The 15657-nt window shown below is 41.0% G+C and overlaps 1 protein-coding gene across 1 annotated transcript in view; it reads right to left on the bottom strand.

Annotated features, from left to right (window-relative positions):
* The window catches only part of LOC117210071 (agrin-like), a 264190-nt gene that overhangs the window by 162437 nt on the left and 86096 nt on the right, over positions 1–15657 (bottom strand). The gene's annotated exons all lie outside the window — the stretch shown is intronic.

The following is a 15657-nucleotide window of genomic DNA, read 5'->3' as shown; positions in this document are numbered from 1 at the left end:
TCAAAGCACACCCTCGTTTCTCCCGCCCACTACGTTCTGACTACTTAATTCCAACACTGGGCGTCGCCGTCCGTGATTTTAGATAGCGCCGCTTCTTGTCAACTTGGACGTATTGTGACGTTAATTTCGCGATACTGGCACATATCGGATCGTCAGTCGAGGATTTTAATATACTATCGTATAATGGTCTAAACCCGAGGAAATACAATAGATATGTGCAGGAACAATACCTAGCACCTTAATTGGCGCGTGGTCGGACAACCCGCGACATGTCAATTATCTGGAAGATGGGAGTTCCGGGAATTACCAGTTTATCTCGGTTTCACTCGCACATCTGAGACATGAGGCAAGGCGTTCCAGTCGGTATCCGTAATATTTTCGGATGGAACGCGAAGATTTATAGCTGTTTCTACGTAAAGTGTAATCCAAAGAAAGTTTCTCGTATAGAACAGCAGAAAAAAGAATATAAAGAGATATTGGAGTTTAAGGAGAAAGAAAAGAACTTATAAGACAGTATTACAGTTGTACCGAACTCTTTGTACGATACGAACAAAATATCTGCAGTAGTTATTCAACTCGAAACTACAGAATTTTTCAACATCCGTAGACTTCTACGTGGATCCTGCCGATTCCAGAGCCTATCAGCTCACAGACTCTACCCGTCAAGAAGGAAATGCAAAGCGAGTAAGGGATCGTTAAAACTTATTACATTCAGCTCGATGTAACTCGAATCCCTGAACAATCCCCGAGCGAAGAAAACCGGTTCTCTAATAATTGTGAAAAATTTCCATGGTCGTCCGTCCGCGTGTCGTTGATTTGCATTCTTTTTAGGTATGATCCGACAATGGAGTAGAAGGTTTCAAACACGCTCTGCCAGTCCAGACCATCCGGCATTTTCCACTGTAGACATAGGCCTGGCTTCGGCCAGGACCGAAGTCTAGAAATTAAATTTCAAACTGTCCGCTCCGAATACTAAGCAGCCTGTCCGTGCAAAAGCCAAACTAACCCTTCAGACCACCGTTCCTCGTTGCTTCTCGCTCTCACCCTTCCTTCTTTCTTCTGATCGTTCGTCTTTCCTCTATCGCGAGAACGGCGTCCGAGAAAGAGAGAGAACAATCGACGATGACAAGGAGAAAAGGAGAAGAGAAAGCCGAACAGGGATGGAACGGTGTAAGGAGATGAAGACGGCGAATGAAGAGGGAGGCTCGGCAATATGGCCGACCGGACGTCCTGTCAAGACAAGATATAAAGGACTCCTTGTCCTGGAGGACTTGGCACCTTTTTCCCTCCGGGCTCTTCATCTCTCTTTCTCACTCTCTGCCCCTCCGACACTCGTTTCCCTTCCACTTGTCCCTCCCCACAGTGTGTTTTTCGACTAGACCTCCCTGAATCATACATGTTGGAAGATATCGCAGCTACGTGACGCGACGAAAGAAAAAACTTGATTTCCTGACTGGAACGCGAGGCCTTTTATCCGTGATGTCATCTCGTCCGGATAATCCAGCTGATAGGAATCTGCCTTCGTCTGGATTATAATTTTCTAATGTCGTTTCAATGAACTGAATCTTGTTGAAGAAAGAAAATACTACGTTGGAGTGATAATAACGACGGCAACGCATAGAGAAACGTGGTCGTTTAAAAATTTCATCGAAATTACCAACGTGGATATAGCGATACACTGGATAATTGGAATAAAATTTTCCCTCTGCAAAAATTCCACTTTTCTAGGGCATTCGCATGGGCGCAACGCCTGCTTTGATCTACCAGCCGTCCGTATCTACGCGCAAGCACCTCGCTTCTCACCTACAAAGTCAATTTAATTGAGCCTGATAGTTTACGGTGTCCTCTTTGAGCCTCGCCGATATAATGCACGCGTAAAAGGATCAATTCTCGAGAAGTTATGCGCGCGAAACGCGCCTAATTACGCGAGGTGCGCTAGGAAGCTCGATACTTAGGGAACACACTAGCTATCTATAGTACCGGGATGAAGTTCCACTGAAAATTGTATCGTTGCAAATAGCTGTGCTCAAAGACGCTCAAAAGAGCTCAAAGGAGCTCAAAAGATCCCAAAGGTGTTCAAAATAGCTCAGAGGAGTTCGAAATCATTTTCTCTATTAATCTTACGAAAAAATTTCCTATTTTTTCTTCTCATAAGTGAACACATCATTATGTATTTTACGAGTATCTCTTTTCTTTTGCAAATCATGCATCCTTTCCTTTCGTTTCATAAATCAACGCCGATGTCTTTCTTAAAGCCTGTTCTTTACTGTAACCTAACTGGAAGTTTACAATAATAACGCCGCGATATTTTTCAAATAATGGAATATTATGTCGTGACATAAAAAATGCTACGTTATTGACACGAATCAAAACACGTTTCGATATTTCGTAGTCATCCAGAGAATTCTCTGGCGAAGAATCTTCAGTGTTTCTAGCAGATGCTTTTGACATTACATTCCGGTCACCTTATTTAGAATGCTGTCGTAAAATATCTGTCTTTACTCTACCTCGTGGAAATTCGCGAAACTCTAGAACTGTCTGCGATGCAATTTTCCGCGCGAAGATATCTTCGATGTTAGTGTCTCTTCGATGTACATATCTTTCTGCAGCATTTCAACGTGATCGGTTGTTATCGTTACGCTTGTTCCGTACGAGTTTCTTCCTGCTCGGATAATCGATTCTGTTTATTATATCGAATATTTCTACGTAGGACAAACCTCATCAACGTTTTCCTTTTATGGTATATACTCTGTATCTTTCTTCTATTAAAATTAAAGATAACAATAAAAAGAAATGAAGCTGTAATTAATCCTGGTCCCACAGATACCCTGGAAATCGCAAAGAAATCCTCTTTGTAATTAGTCTAATTGATTCAAGCGATCAATGAACCGGATTATCATTTACCGAACTCTATGAAGATTCAATACCATCGACTCACGGTTACGAGTGCAGCGAATTATTAAATGGGTTTATTATTTGTTCTCATCGACTCCGCCATTCTTGTTATCTTCCAGCCCTTCCTTTGCGCAATCATGATTGTTAAATCAACCGTCTAAGTTTCTCGTTACTTTCACTACTAATAATATCCAACAAATTCATCGAATACAGTGGACTATATTATAAACTAATAAACTTCGAACAAAGATTCTAATATTAACATACTTTGGGACACTTCGAGTATCTTTTCAAAACTGTGTCATTGCTGCTCGATGCTATTTTTGCTGCTGTGTAACTTGTCAATATCGTACGTATTACAAATCATAATAGAAATGTTTACAGAATTTTTCACAGAAATTTCATCGACATAGGATCTAGTAAGTCTTCCTTCATCATCTGCATTTGCTAATTAAGAAAGTACAAACGAAGCAGCGCGTCTCTACTCGCAAGAAAATATTCTGCTGGAAATTAATTAACGTAAGATGGCCGGGTCGCTTCGTTCCGTCTAATAACAGCCAACTGCACGAAGAAGCGTAGTTGAAACAGCCGGCTAAGTGGCACAATAACGAAGTTAATTCGAAGATGCATCGTACACCGAACGGGGACAAAGAGGCTCGCTCGGGGACCATTTCTCGCTTGGTTACAGATCGATCCTCGATACCGTAATTGCCGTCGAGAGAAAATGAGATTCATGATTTCCTTTGACGGTCGGAATAAGTACATTAACCTCTGATGAACGGTGCTCGGTCGAGATATCAAAGTAATGGCACAACGAACGCAGATCAACGTGTCCAAAAAATTTACTTACTATTAGATGCCGATAGGTTGTTGTTTACTTGACAACTTTGTCATTCGTTGCTATTTCCTTCTTCGATCGAAATAGGAGAAAAAGATTTCTCAACCCTTGTGCACTCGCGAATGAGATATATCTTAATAGGATGTCATTCATATCTCACGCAACACTTTTGAAGAAACTTTTTAATTCGTCCGCTTTCGATATTTACAGTTGTATATTGTTTTATGTAGAAAAATAAGATAAAGTAAAAGTAGAAAAAATGTTTGATTCTAGAGATATAATGTAACGCATACTAAGTCGTTAATGACCCACATCTCCGATAAGACACGTGAAATATCTGGTCTAAACTTTCATTAGACATCGCATCGTGAGATACATATACAACAGAGTTCCGTTTATCTAAACTCCATTTATTGGAAATTTCAGTTAGTGCTCGATTAAATGAACTTCTGCCGATTGAATTCACTTGTTTGAACTTCTATTATATAAACTCCAATTGTATGAACTATTTGTTCCCCGATGGGTTCCGATAAATGTAGTTCTATTGTACCATCTATAAACGCAAAAGGATTAACAATAATTCTCGGGGAACATCTGGGTCGAGCAAATTATCGACATAATTTCCATCATCTGCATTTAATCCTTTTAATTTCATCATTTTCCGATACCTATATCGCCAGCTTCACACGTTTCATCAAAAGAGATTCCCTCTTGCGACGTAACAATTTTTTTATTAATCGATGCAATAAGAGCAACGAACGAACCCTGTACCATCGATGTTAAACTACGTTTCCTCATCGCAGCATACATTATGTGTCACGAAACGCCCGTCTAATTAAGTCAGCCGGTTAATAAAGATGGCGGACAACGAAGCAGTCGCAAGCGTTGCCGATAGGAAAGATGGAGTCCGCGTGTACCGGAACAAGGGACAAAGAGCTCGCTCTCGAGAGGGTTTCCCGCTCGACTATGGATCGAGCCGTAATGGATGGCAATTACTGTTGAGTGCAGACTATAATGCAGCTCGATAATCATACCGGCACTTATGTTCGTAAATGAGGTGAAGCTGCCTCTACAATCGGTATCGGCCAGGCTGAATTTATGCGGAACGGGATTCAGATACTCTTTCTGGATGTCGAAACGCGGGATCGAGAAAGACGGAGATGGCTCTGCGTTTGTCGCTAAATGATACGCGTTTCGAGCGCAGTTATTAGCCCGATAATAACTCATTATTCGTGAAAGCGCGTTCTGTCTCGATAAGCGGTGGCGAGAATAGAAAAATTCCCGGAACAGTGGCTGTTTCATTGGATCCCTCGATATTCGGTAGATTAATACGCCTCAAGACGTCGGGCTTGCAACGCGAGGAACGCGGTGAGATTGAAGTTGGAAACGGCCACATTACTCACTCCGGACATTATGAGATCATCGGATATCAGAATCTCTATACTGTACATTGTGAACGTAAATGTCCTCGTAAAACTCGAACGTTAATTCGTTCGTATTTGTTATAAGAAAGTGATCTCTATTAATTTCGAATGGCGAATATCATTTACTGAATTTGCGAATATCTATTTTTATCACCGTAACGAGAACGTGAGTGTAAATCGAAAGAACAGGATATAGCTAAGCGTAAGTTTATGACATTTAACGACTTCATAGCTGCAAATGCGAATGAAAGAGCAAACCGGAATGTCGGCCTCTACTACCGCTCTCTTTCTCTCTCTCTCTCTCTCTCTCTCTCTCTCGCTGCGTTAATTGGACGAGTAATTGCAACTGTGAGTTCATAACTCGGCTTAAACGTGACTCACGACGGCGCGTTTGATGTTTGAAAAAATCGCGGTCTGCTGATTGTACAAGGATAAACGGCTAATTTGCTAGAACATAACGTCGCGTCAGTGCCAGCGATGCAAATTAATTCCTACATATGCCTGGACCAGCTTTTGGGACGAATGTTTACTTTTGATAATTAATTCTGGCGAAATGCGTCCCCCTCTACAAGTAAGTTCGCGAAATTAGCGAAAATCACGTACTATGATTGATGATGAATGGAAACCGTTGTATAATCGGAGAGGTCGATTATATGCCGTGTGAACGTTTATTCCTTGAGAGTGATCAAAATTGTAGTAGAATGGGACTGTCCAAAGTCAGGATTATATTTATATAGAGCGTTCTACAAAATATTTTATTTTCTTCTATTCTTCTATTAAAATTGTATTTTCTATAAAAAAAAAGAAATAAAAAAAATAGTGAATAAAATATAAAGTATGACATCTTCTTTATTTTTTATTTCTTTATCCTTTTAAGGAAAGGTTAGAAGATTATTTGAAAAAGAGGAGCTAACGGTTTTCCAATTTGAGATGCTGACGAGTAAAACTTAGGCTACACAAACGAATCACTGAGTCAAAGGAACAGTCTGCTCTCTGTTTCAGCCTTGATGAGAATGTCTTTCACTCTGCGCTGAAGCTTCTCTTTTCCTGCATTTGACACTTTCCATTTGTTCTCCAAAATCCTTCCCATTTCTCTCTGATCCTTTGTCTCTTACATGTAGACTATACTGTTATGTTCCTAAGAATATTTCACACACATCTTTCTCGCTATTAGTTCTCTAATTTCTAACATTCTATATAACAAACCATTCGAACGTTTATATTTCAATTATTGCCAAAGTTTTCCATACAATGGCAGAATTTCCTTTTCGACATACGAAGACCTTATTCTTCAGAATTTTTCTCGCAGGATCTCGTGAATAAACTTTACGCTGGAAAAGCTCGACGGTCCATAAACGACTTGACGAAGATCAAGCTCAGATCATTTGCTAACCCAGACGTTAAAGTTCTTCTATCTGCCCAAATATCGATCAGGTAAGCATCCGCGTACAACTCTCGAGAGCGAAACTTCGTTCAAACTCTCTAAACTTTGTTGCACGTCAAACTATTTACGCTTCCTCCTCGAACATCATCACGCAACAAATTAGCGAAACGCTTGTTCCGCGCACGATCTTCCGCATCATCGGGTATCTTCGCATTTCTTCCATAGAAGAATCGAATTGCTTGGCGTGCAGCAGCAGCCGAAATTTCTTCGTGCGACCACAGGAACTCATCTCATTAATCTCCAAATATTCTCATCCGGCTTGAGAATATGCGGCGAACACGTACTCCGTGTACGTCTTCCACGCCGTACCGGTTCGTCTATCATCCAAATTGAGTAATAAACCCCGGCTTCCAGGGACTCGGCTACTAAAGCACTTTAAAAGTTAATCTTCATAGGTGCATCAGGTTCGAGCGTGGCGAAGGGACAAGCAAACGAACGATCCAAGTCCTTCCTTTAGGTTTATCACCTCTGCCTTATCGTTTCTACATCCCGGCCTTTATCAAGCTTCATTTTCGCCTTGGAACGCAACGCATATCTTCGTTCCCGCGGAAATTCTGCGAGCCGATGCGACAGGTGCCGTCTTCCGGCGAATATTTCGTTCCGTCTTGCGCCCTGAAGCGTGTCGCCTACGACGTTTCGACGTAATTACGGCCAGACGATGCTGTATTTCTCACGCTGCGAATGCAAACACTTCCGACAAAAAGCTATCCCATTCTCCGCCCAACAAGCGCTCGCAGAAGCCTCGCAAAAGCATTAGGAGACGACCTTGCGACTGTCTCGAGTGATCCGACGCAAATGAACGGAAAGTCGTGGAAGATTAAAAATGAAAAAGTAGCAACTGAACTGAAGGCTGAACATTGCGAAGAACAACTATAAAAATAAGTGAAGAGACGAAGAGATTGTGGTATAGTAGCGAGCTTCAACGTTTACGAACTTTTTACGTTTCACTCGTGAAAAATGTCTGGTTGAATAGACAATTAATTAATCGTTTGAATGATATTTGGTCGAGTTAGATAGGAGATGTGTCAGTTAGTAAAATTAACGATATCAAGGGAAAACGTAGGATAATGGAAAACCCAATAACAAAAGTTTCCGAAAGACTCTACTCCATACGTCCGTACTCCGCGTCACGAGAATATGGACGTTTTCGATATTTCATCCGGTTTCACTGGTGCCTGTTAATACCTCCATTTTCAAGCAAGGAAAATAAAATAGCATACTGCTACAGTATAGCCTGAGGGTCCTATAGGAACTAGAAACTGACTGACGAAAAATTACGTAATGCGATATAACGTGATTGTCGTTCTAAAAAAAATCCTGAACGAAAGATCCACTTGAAATCGAGGTCAAACGAAAGCAGACGAGAGATACCGGGGAAGACAGAAAAAGATGGGGAGAAAAAGACGTTAAAATACCTCGGTTGCTGAATTAGCAACGATCAAACAGTTTAAAAATTGTGTTAAGTGTTCGGTGTCGTTCTTAAGGCAATGGAGTAAATAATTTAGAAGAACAATGAGCGACAGTCCTGATATTGTACGATTCTCCTTTGTCTCTGTTTTGCTTTTTTTTTAACTATTACTACGGAAAATGTTTTGCTTTTCGCAAAGACAAGGAATTTTTTCCAGATTTCGAGGATTCACCTCGAATCTCGCGGCTGAATCATCGATACATATCATTCATACGATAGCAGACAATATCGTTCCTATGTCAAAGACAAGTTCACAAGTTTTGACTGGCTACGCCGTTCCACGATAATTCGGTAGATAAATGATTCATTGGAAAAGTTACGTCTACACCGTATAGATGGGCCGTATCGATGGACGAATTTGAATTAACCAAGAAAACAGGGAGTAAGTATAGCTGCAGGGTCACGTTTCGACTCTTTAACGCAGCCACAGCCGCTGTAGATGCTACATTATAACGACCTTTCGTACCTGACATGTAATTATCGAACCACTCGAGGCTGACTACACTCCTGGCTAATTCGTTAACGCCGACGACCGGTCGATATCACCAGGTGTTTCGAGTATCGGCTAGCTTTAGTGACGACGAGGTAACGACCTCGTCGACGATCCTTTCGTTTCGCGTGTAATTGACATCGGAACCGCCAGCTTTGACATGCAAGCACAGCTACTGCAAATTTTGTAGAAATTGCTTTATGCTTCGAATATCAAAATATCGTGAATAATAGTCGGTGTTTTTGTTTCATAGAATATTCTTCTTTGCATATTTGGGGTCCCTTGTATGTTCAAAGGAAAGCCAAATTGAGCGTGAACAATCAGCGCGTTATGATGAAGTAAGTTGCAACATTCGTCGCGACAATCGTGAGACAGGCCAAGAGAAACAGAACAGGAGTGAGTCGCTTTGGAATCGAGACGAGACAAAGTTAGGCAAATGGATGTAATTCCTAATGGATGGAGGGTTGGACAATGTTCCCGGTCGGGATGAATGTTAATATCTGCTCGGGGACAGAATCGCAAAGTTTTCAATTAACGCGAGGAGAACGAGAATTAGACTAGCCGAGGGAAGGCTGCACGCCCAATGAGTCGTCTCTTGCGGGATTACGTCCTTTCCCTCGGACGTTGGATAACCGTGGCTATCGTAGCCAATTATTCAGAGATGACATTTCTTTTTCAACGATAGCTTCGCACATGCAAAGACAAAGGAAAAACATTTTTCGTTATAGACAGCCATAGATTAATCGGCCATCTTTAAGTCTCGATACAGCACGTATCGAGTAAACTTGAAAGACGTGACATCAGATGTTGCGCCATTAGGATTCCAAAGGACACTTCGGAACTCCGCCAAGAGTTTCCCAGATGCATGCAACAATCGGATTGGATTACCTGCTCGACTGCTCGAGATGTACAGTCGTGAGTGACGAGAGGATATTGTGATCGAGTTTGAAGGATTTGGAGGGGGACGTGCGATATTTAGCGGCGGAGTTGCCTATTAAATGCAGCTACCTCTAATCCCTAACACCTCTATGAATCCAATCTTCCGATGAAACTTCGACAAATCGTATAACACGAGAACGAGGTCAAATATCAACTGTCACAGATCGAATGGGAATATTTGGCAGAATCCACGTTGGAATACCAAGCGGAATTGGATAGAAATATTGTTTTCTTGCATTTACGAGCGTTCTTTTTTTGGAATTTTAACCGACTTTGCAACTCTGATTCTCATATCGAGATTCCAGTATGACTGCAGCTACGCCGGTACGAGATATTTTCGATTCGATAGGATTTCGTATCAGGATCAATATCATTTCCATAGCAAATCGAACCAATAGCAAACCAACACCGATCATATCAATTCCATTCATAACGATTTTCATGTCAGAGATGTATCTCAAGGAAAGATAGGAGTTACCTATATCTCTCCTTTGCCTTGGTCCTTCCCTTTGAATGCAATTTCAGTCGCCTTAATGGTATTGCGGAAAGATACAGCGATATTTCAGGACGCGGATGCCACTGGTCTGGCATGGCATCCTTCCACGTTTATGACACGGTTTTACAGAATCTTCGCGATAAGATCCAGGCGAGAATTGTGAATCCACTGACAGCAGATAAACTCGGGAAGCAAAAGGTAGGATAGCGGAAGTGGATGAAGGCGCGGGAACCTTGAAGTTTATTAAGATTAAGAACTTCATTCGTAGTAATTCCGGCTGGAGAGTATACCGTGCCATCCTTGCCTAGCTTTTCCTATCTTCCTAAGAAGAGATGGAACTTGCCTGGGGAAAACGGAGCGGGCAAACAGAGGAAAGGGCACGAAGAGGGCTGTACGTTTGCCTCGAAACGCCTGAAAGGTATTATAATTATTTCACGAGAACTGGGATTATTAAAACGGAAATAGACGCCTCCCTGAGGGAAAAACAGGCCCCGTGGAATGTATTACCCTCATGCTGAAAACTTTATTCCATGGCCGACTTGTTTGCTGATTTTTAGTTGAAATTTCGCGTTCCTTTTATCTTCATTGCCGACTTTCACCCAAGGAAGGGGCCAACAAAGAGAATTCGAATAGAAACGGAAGATGAGAAACGGGAGTTGAAATTGAACGCCGCATACTTTATGAGTATTCTCGTTGAAATTTGTGTAACTTTTGATTGTCTGATTTGCGGATTGATTCGTATTTCAACGAACTCGCGAAACTGCTAGACCTAAATACTGAAGGATTTATGAAGGAGGAAATATCCAGGAAATTCTGTAGAATGATGAAACATAAATGCAATAACGTCTTTTGTCGATTGTTACGATGTTCGCATGCCAATATCAATATCTATTTTTATTATAAAATAATTCAAAGAACCAAATATGTAGAACCCTCGATCAAGAATCATTTAAATCTACGAACTATCGAGTTTCATTTCTTCATCCCTTAAGTTCTCCAGTTCATTCAGGCTCTCAAAGCTTAGTACACGTATTTACGAGTGCTTTCAATGACAACAGTTTTAAAATTGGATCTTTAGCACATCCACACGTCTCGATCAACTTGTGGCGTTGGTAACAATCGTAACTTCAGCGATCTCCTTCGCGTTCTTCCAAGGGAGCAGGTGTATAAACATTTTCGCGATTGAAAATAACGGCACGGAACGTTGCCATGATATTCTCTCCGCGGAGCGTGGTTTAAAATCGAAGACGCTACCAGGGACCTGGCTCACGACACGATTAATAACACTTAGGTAGCTCACGAAGGGACGCAGGCTCGCTGTGTCTGCTGATATTTATTAGAATTTAGTGGGTGGCCATTACTTGGTGCTGGGACCACTTTTAGAAGGTGGCGGCGCGGCGGTGCTACGCGATCGTAACTGCAAGAGTTCCAACGAGCTTGTTCCCGACCATTTTCAGGTAATTGTGATCTACGACGAGCCTGGTTCTCGTGCGAATTATTGTGTCGTAGAATTGTCGTTTCGGGATACGGCAAACGTTCATCCGTTTTAAACTTCAAACTCGAGCACGAGGTTACACATACGTGCAACTTGACCGTTTCACGAACCGCTTGCTACACGTTATTCGGCTTTATTTAAAGCGATTCAAAACCCTCTTGGAATTCATTTTAAGAGCAGCTTATATCCATGGTAATTTAGTTCTAATTTCTGATAGATGTGGTTGAATCATACCTGTAGAATACCTTGTGAAATTGATAAATGTCTAACGTCTAACAGTCTTTTATGTCAGTAGACGGACATAAAAGATTTCTCGATATCACGACATGTGACTTTTTGCGATCTCTTCGACAACAGCATCATCGTCTTTATTCTTTCTTATTTTCGAGCTTTCACGTTTCGAACAAGACCTGCAAGCCGGCAAAGAAACCTAACAATATTCCTCGAGAGAAGCGGGTGGAAGACTTGAGAAGTTCCAAACAATTCGCGCTACACGACCGTTTTCCACGAGACGGAGTATCGTTACAATGCCACAAAGGGCAACGGTATTCCGCAGAAACGCGCAAACAAAAATTTGCATTTCACCGAAACACTGAATACATGCGCATTGCGCATTCATTCTTTACCGATTTCTACGATATGGAGTCTGTTATGTAGTAGTTTTATTTCCTCTTTGTACCGCGTATTACGTTTCGTATTGTATTTGTTTGAGCACGCGTATAAAACGTGACATCGACCGAATCTTGTTCACGGTACCAGCGACAGAGAACGGGAAAGGAAAGAAATTGAGTTTCTTTCACTGCCAGTACTGGATGATAGTCGAAGCTATATGGTCGTTAAAAAGGATACTAGATCATTAATCGAAAAATCTTTGGAGATAGAGCTCGCTGTATATATAAAGTGCTTTACTGTCGGGATAATAACTGTTTCAGCGGCAGAATTTTTAATTGGTCCTTGTAGGCGCTCGTTAGGCGAGCACGAATACCGACAACGTTGCTGGTTCGAATTAATTAGACAGTCTCCCGTCATGTGTCCATATTAGTAAAAAAGAGTATAATTTCGGCGTTGCATCGTCAATAATGTTGTGTGAATTTTGATAAATTTATGGCTCAATGAGAGGCGCGAAAATAAAAGTTGTATAGCGAATTTTTCAATATAGCTGTAACGCTAATAAAAATTAAAATCGCATCTGCAGTCTTTTCATTAGTTATTTCTGAATACTTTTCAATGTATTTTATACAGACGTATTATCATCTATTTTATGTCACGCGAAATATTCTGATACGAACGTAAAAAGCGAGAATCGTTACTATCAAAGTTGTTTCAGAACACGAAAGTTAGACGATTCCTCTCTAGCGTTCCGCCGACTACTTTGCAATTTCTTTAAGTGGAACACTTTTAATCGTGTGTACCAGCTTTTTCGATGAAATTACTTGGCCCGTCTAGGCGAACCCTTTAATTTTCTTCCATAAACTTCGACGCTTCCCACATTTTAGTTTCAGGCACAGGTTCGCCAGCCTGTTTGGAGAAGTTCCGGTAAGTTCGACCGTGATGTAACCACGATCCCTTTCACGAGCGGAGCAGAGAAAAAAAGCGACCGATTTCTCCCTTTATAAGTCTTGTAATACACGGTGGTTTATTAATAACGCTTGCCCTCTTCGTAGCCGCATTTCAAGAGAATTTCTCTTTCCTTGACGGTAACGCAGAAACAGCTTTACTGGCGCGGACACCTGATCAATGTTAAAATTGAATTCATCGAGGAACGACGGTGCACCGTTATAAATATTATATTTTCCTGTCAGTGGAAATAAATTGTGCAAGACACTCTTTCAACAAAATATTTTTCGGTCGAGTTGTTTCGCTCCTATTTGAACTCCCATTTAAAAAGGTATTTTTCAATTTTGTAATTTTATCGAGCTGATCGTGTAATTTGCAACGCAGACCGGGTACTTAAACGTAATTATAGTATATACACTGCGGAGCAGCTCTGTAATTTAAAATTTTCCTTTCGTGTGTTACTTGCAGATGAAATTGATTATAATTCATACAGTTATACGCAGGCGAGCAACTTTACAACGTTTTATCCCTATAAAAGAGCAATAAAAGTGCGTTTTATCAGGTTGGTAAAAGGCCATTAAATACCCGTGAAGTTCAACGTCAAGACGATAACGCTGTATACATTCCTGGAAGACCGAAGTTCGAACGGCTGTTAATTAACTCATACCACCTGCTAACCTGCCTGTAATTCACTTTGCAGTTACTAGTTACGCGTCCAGGACCCTCTAATGCGCTTTTTATTGCGCATCCGCATAGAATTTCATAGCAAAATTATAAATTACATTTTCAACCGTTCCACCACCAGAAACTTGGACACTCTCTGCCAATATTACGGGTGCTGGTGGTGCTCATTTTCAATTAAAGTTTAATGTATTATGCGTTTACGGAAAATATCGTTTACCCGCCCAACATTATGCTATTACTTCCTCGCTTTTACGTAACACGATAACCTTTCACGTCAAAGTGCTCAGTTTTCTAATTTCAATGTACGAATGAAATGAAACGTTCAATATTTTATTTCACTGTTATAGATTCTTCCTTTTCCGCTGCATTCATATGAATCTATATACAGGTGGTTGGTAACTGGTAGTACAAGCGGAAAGAGGGTGATTCTACGTGGAAAAAGAAGTCGAAAATATAGAATACAAATTTTTCGTTTGAGGCTTTGTTTTCGAGAAAATCGACTTTGAATTTTCACTCGGCACGCGTGCACTTTATCGCGTCTCGTTATAACTGATCTCACTGTAGATCGTTGTCTCAATGGAAAAATTAAAAAAAAAATTTTTTTTTAATTTTTATTCTATATTTTCAATTTCTTTTTTCGCATAGAATCACCCCCTTTCCGCTTGTACCACCAGTTACCAACCATCCTGTATATATGTATACTGTATATTAACCTGATACAACGTCCGATAATTCTTCCTGATCACTCGATAAAATTCGAACGAGTATAATACCCGTATATCAACTCGTTGCTCCAACAGACCACGCAATGACCATTCCATTAACTAAAAATTAAGTATAGAAGTACCAACCCGATCATGTAAATTTACTTAGCAGCCAAGCAATTTATTTAACTGTTACGCGGAGGAAACATTATCCGCCATTTACCGTTTTTCATAATTGATGACGGCGTTCGATAATGCCGTTGTTAATTTTGAAACCACGATAATCGGCTTAGCTGTGGAAAAATTTCGCGTATTCATAAGGATCCATTGGTAAACCGTTCCGATCGAGAGATCGCGCGGACTGTTGAAATGTCTGTTCTCCTGTTCTCTCCATGATGGACCGTTCACGGGAAATGGGCTCGCCGCCATTATGGAAAGCCGCGATTTTGGTTAATGGCGAACATGACAACGCTATAAAGTACAGGTAACTCGCTATATTTCAAGGGCCGTAGCAACGGTTGCAATAATAATGTAGCGAGGGGTTAGTTATTGCAAGGAACAATGCACTGAATTTAAGACATTTTCCCGAATAAAATTGAATACAGGCAGTCGGTTAATCTATACGAAGCTTAAGAATTATTACGACGTTAAAATCAATCAGTTTAATCGAGTAGCGGCGCTGCTTGAATCGGTTCATATAACGTTGTACACTGTTAAAAGCTGTTTAATAGATCAATATTTATATTTTAATCAAAACCACGTGTTACGCAGCTTAAAACCCAACTTCTCTAACATATTGGAGTCTGAAAAATAAAATTCCCGCAATAACGAACTTAGACGATGGACGAGTCGCGCAGCTGCGTATCGGATCAAAAATTTGGGAAGCCATCGTAACCATCTGACACCGTAACGAAAGTTTCGATGGACCGATATCAAAGTCTTTTTACGACAGTGGCACGATAAATAAGAGAAATTGATTGTTCCACGCAGCTCAGGAGCCGATCGTATACCATGCATAAATTACCAACTTCGCTAATTCATCGCCGATAAAGTTTCCTCCTTTGATTACGTTCGATCAGGATCCAGCGCTGCGAGCCAGATATCACAGGCTTTATCGAAAATTTCATTCTAATTGACTTTGAGAGTCGGCCGAATGCCTACGGCAATTTATTCCGTGCTACTATATTCGTGGCTAAAGCTTCCTCCTCGTTGCAGTGGAAGAA

This window comes from Bombus bifarius, unplaced genomic scaffold (assembly GCF_011952205.1).
Source record: "Bombus bifarius isolate JDL3187 unplaced genomic scaffold, Bbif_JDL3187 scf7180000008199, whole genome shotgun sequence".
Classification (NCBI taxonomy): domain Eukaryota; kingdom Metazoa; phylum Arthropoda; class Insecta; order Hymenoptera; family Apidae; genus Bombus; species Bombus bifarius.
Note: the sequence above shows the minus strand (reverse complement) of the source record. Positions and strands in the feature narration are given on the sequence as shown.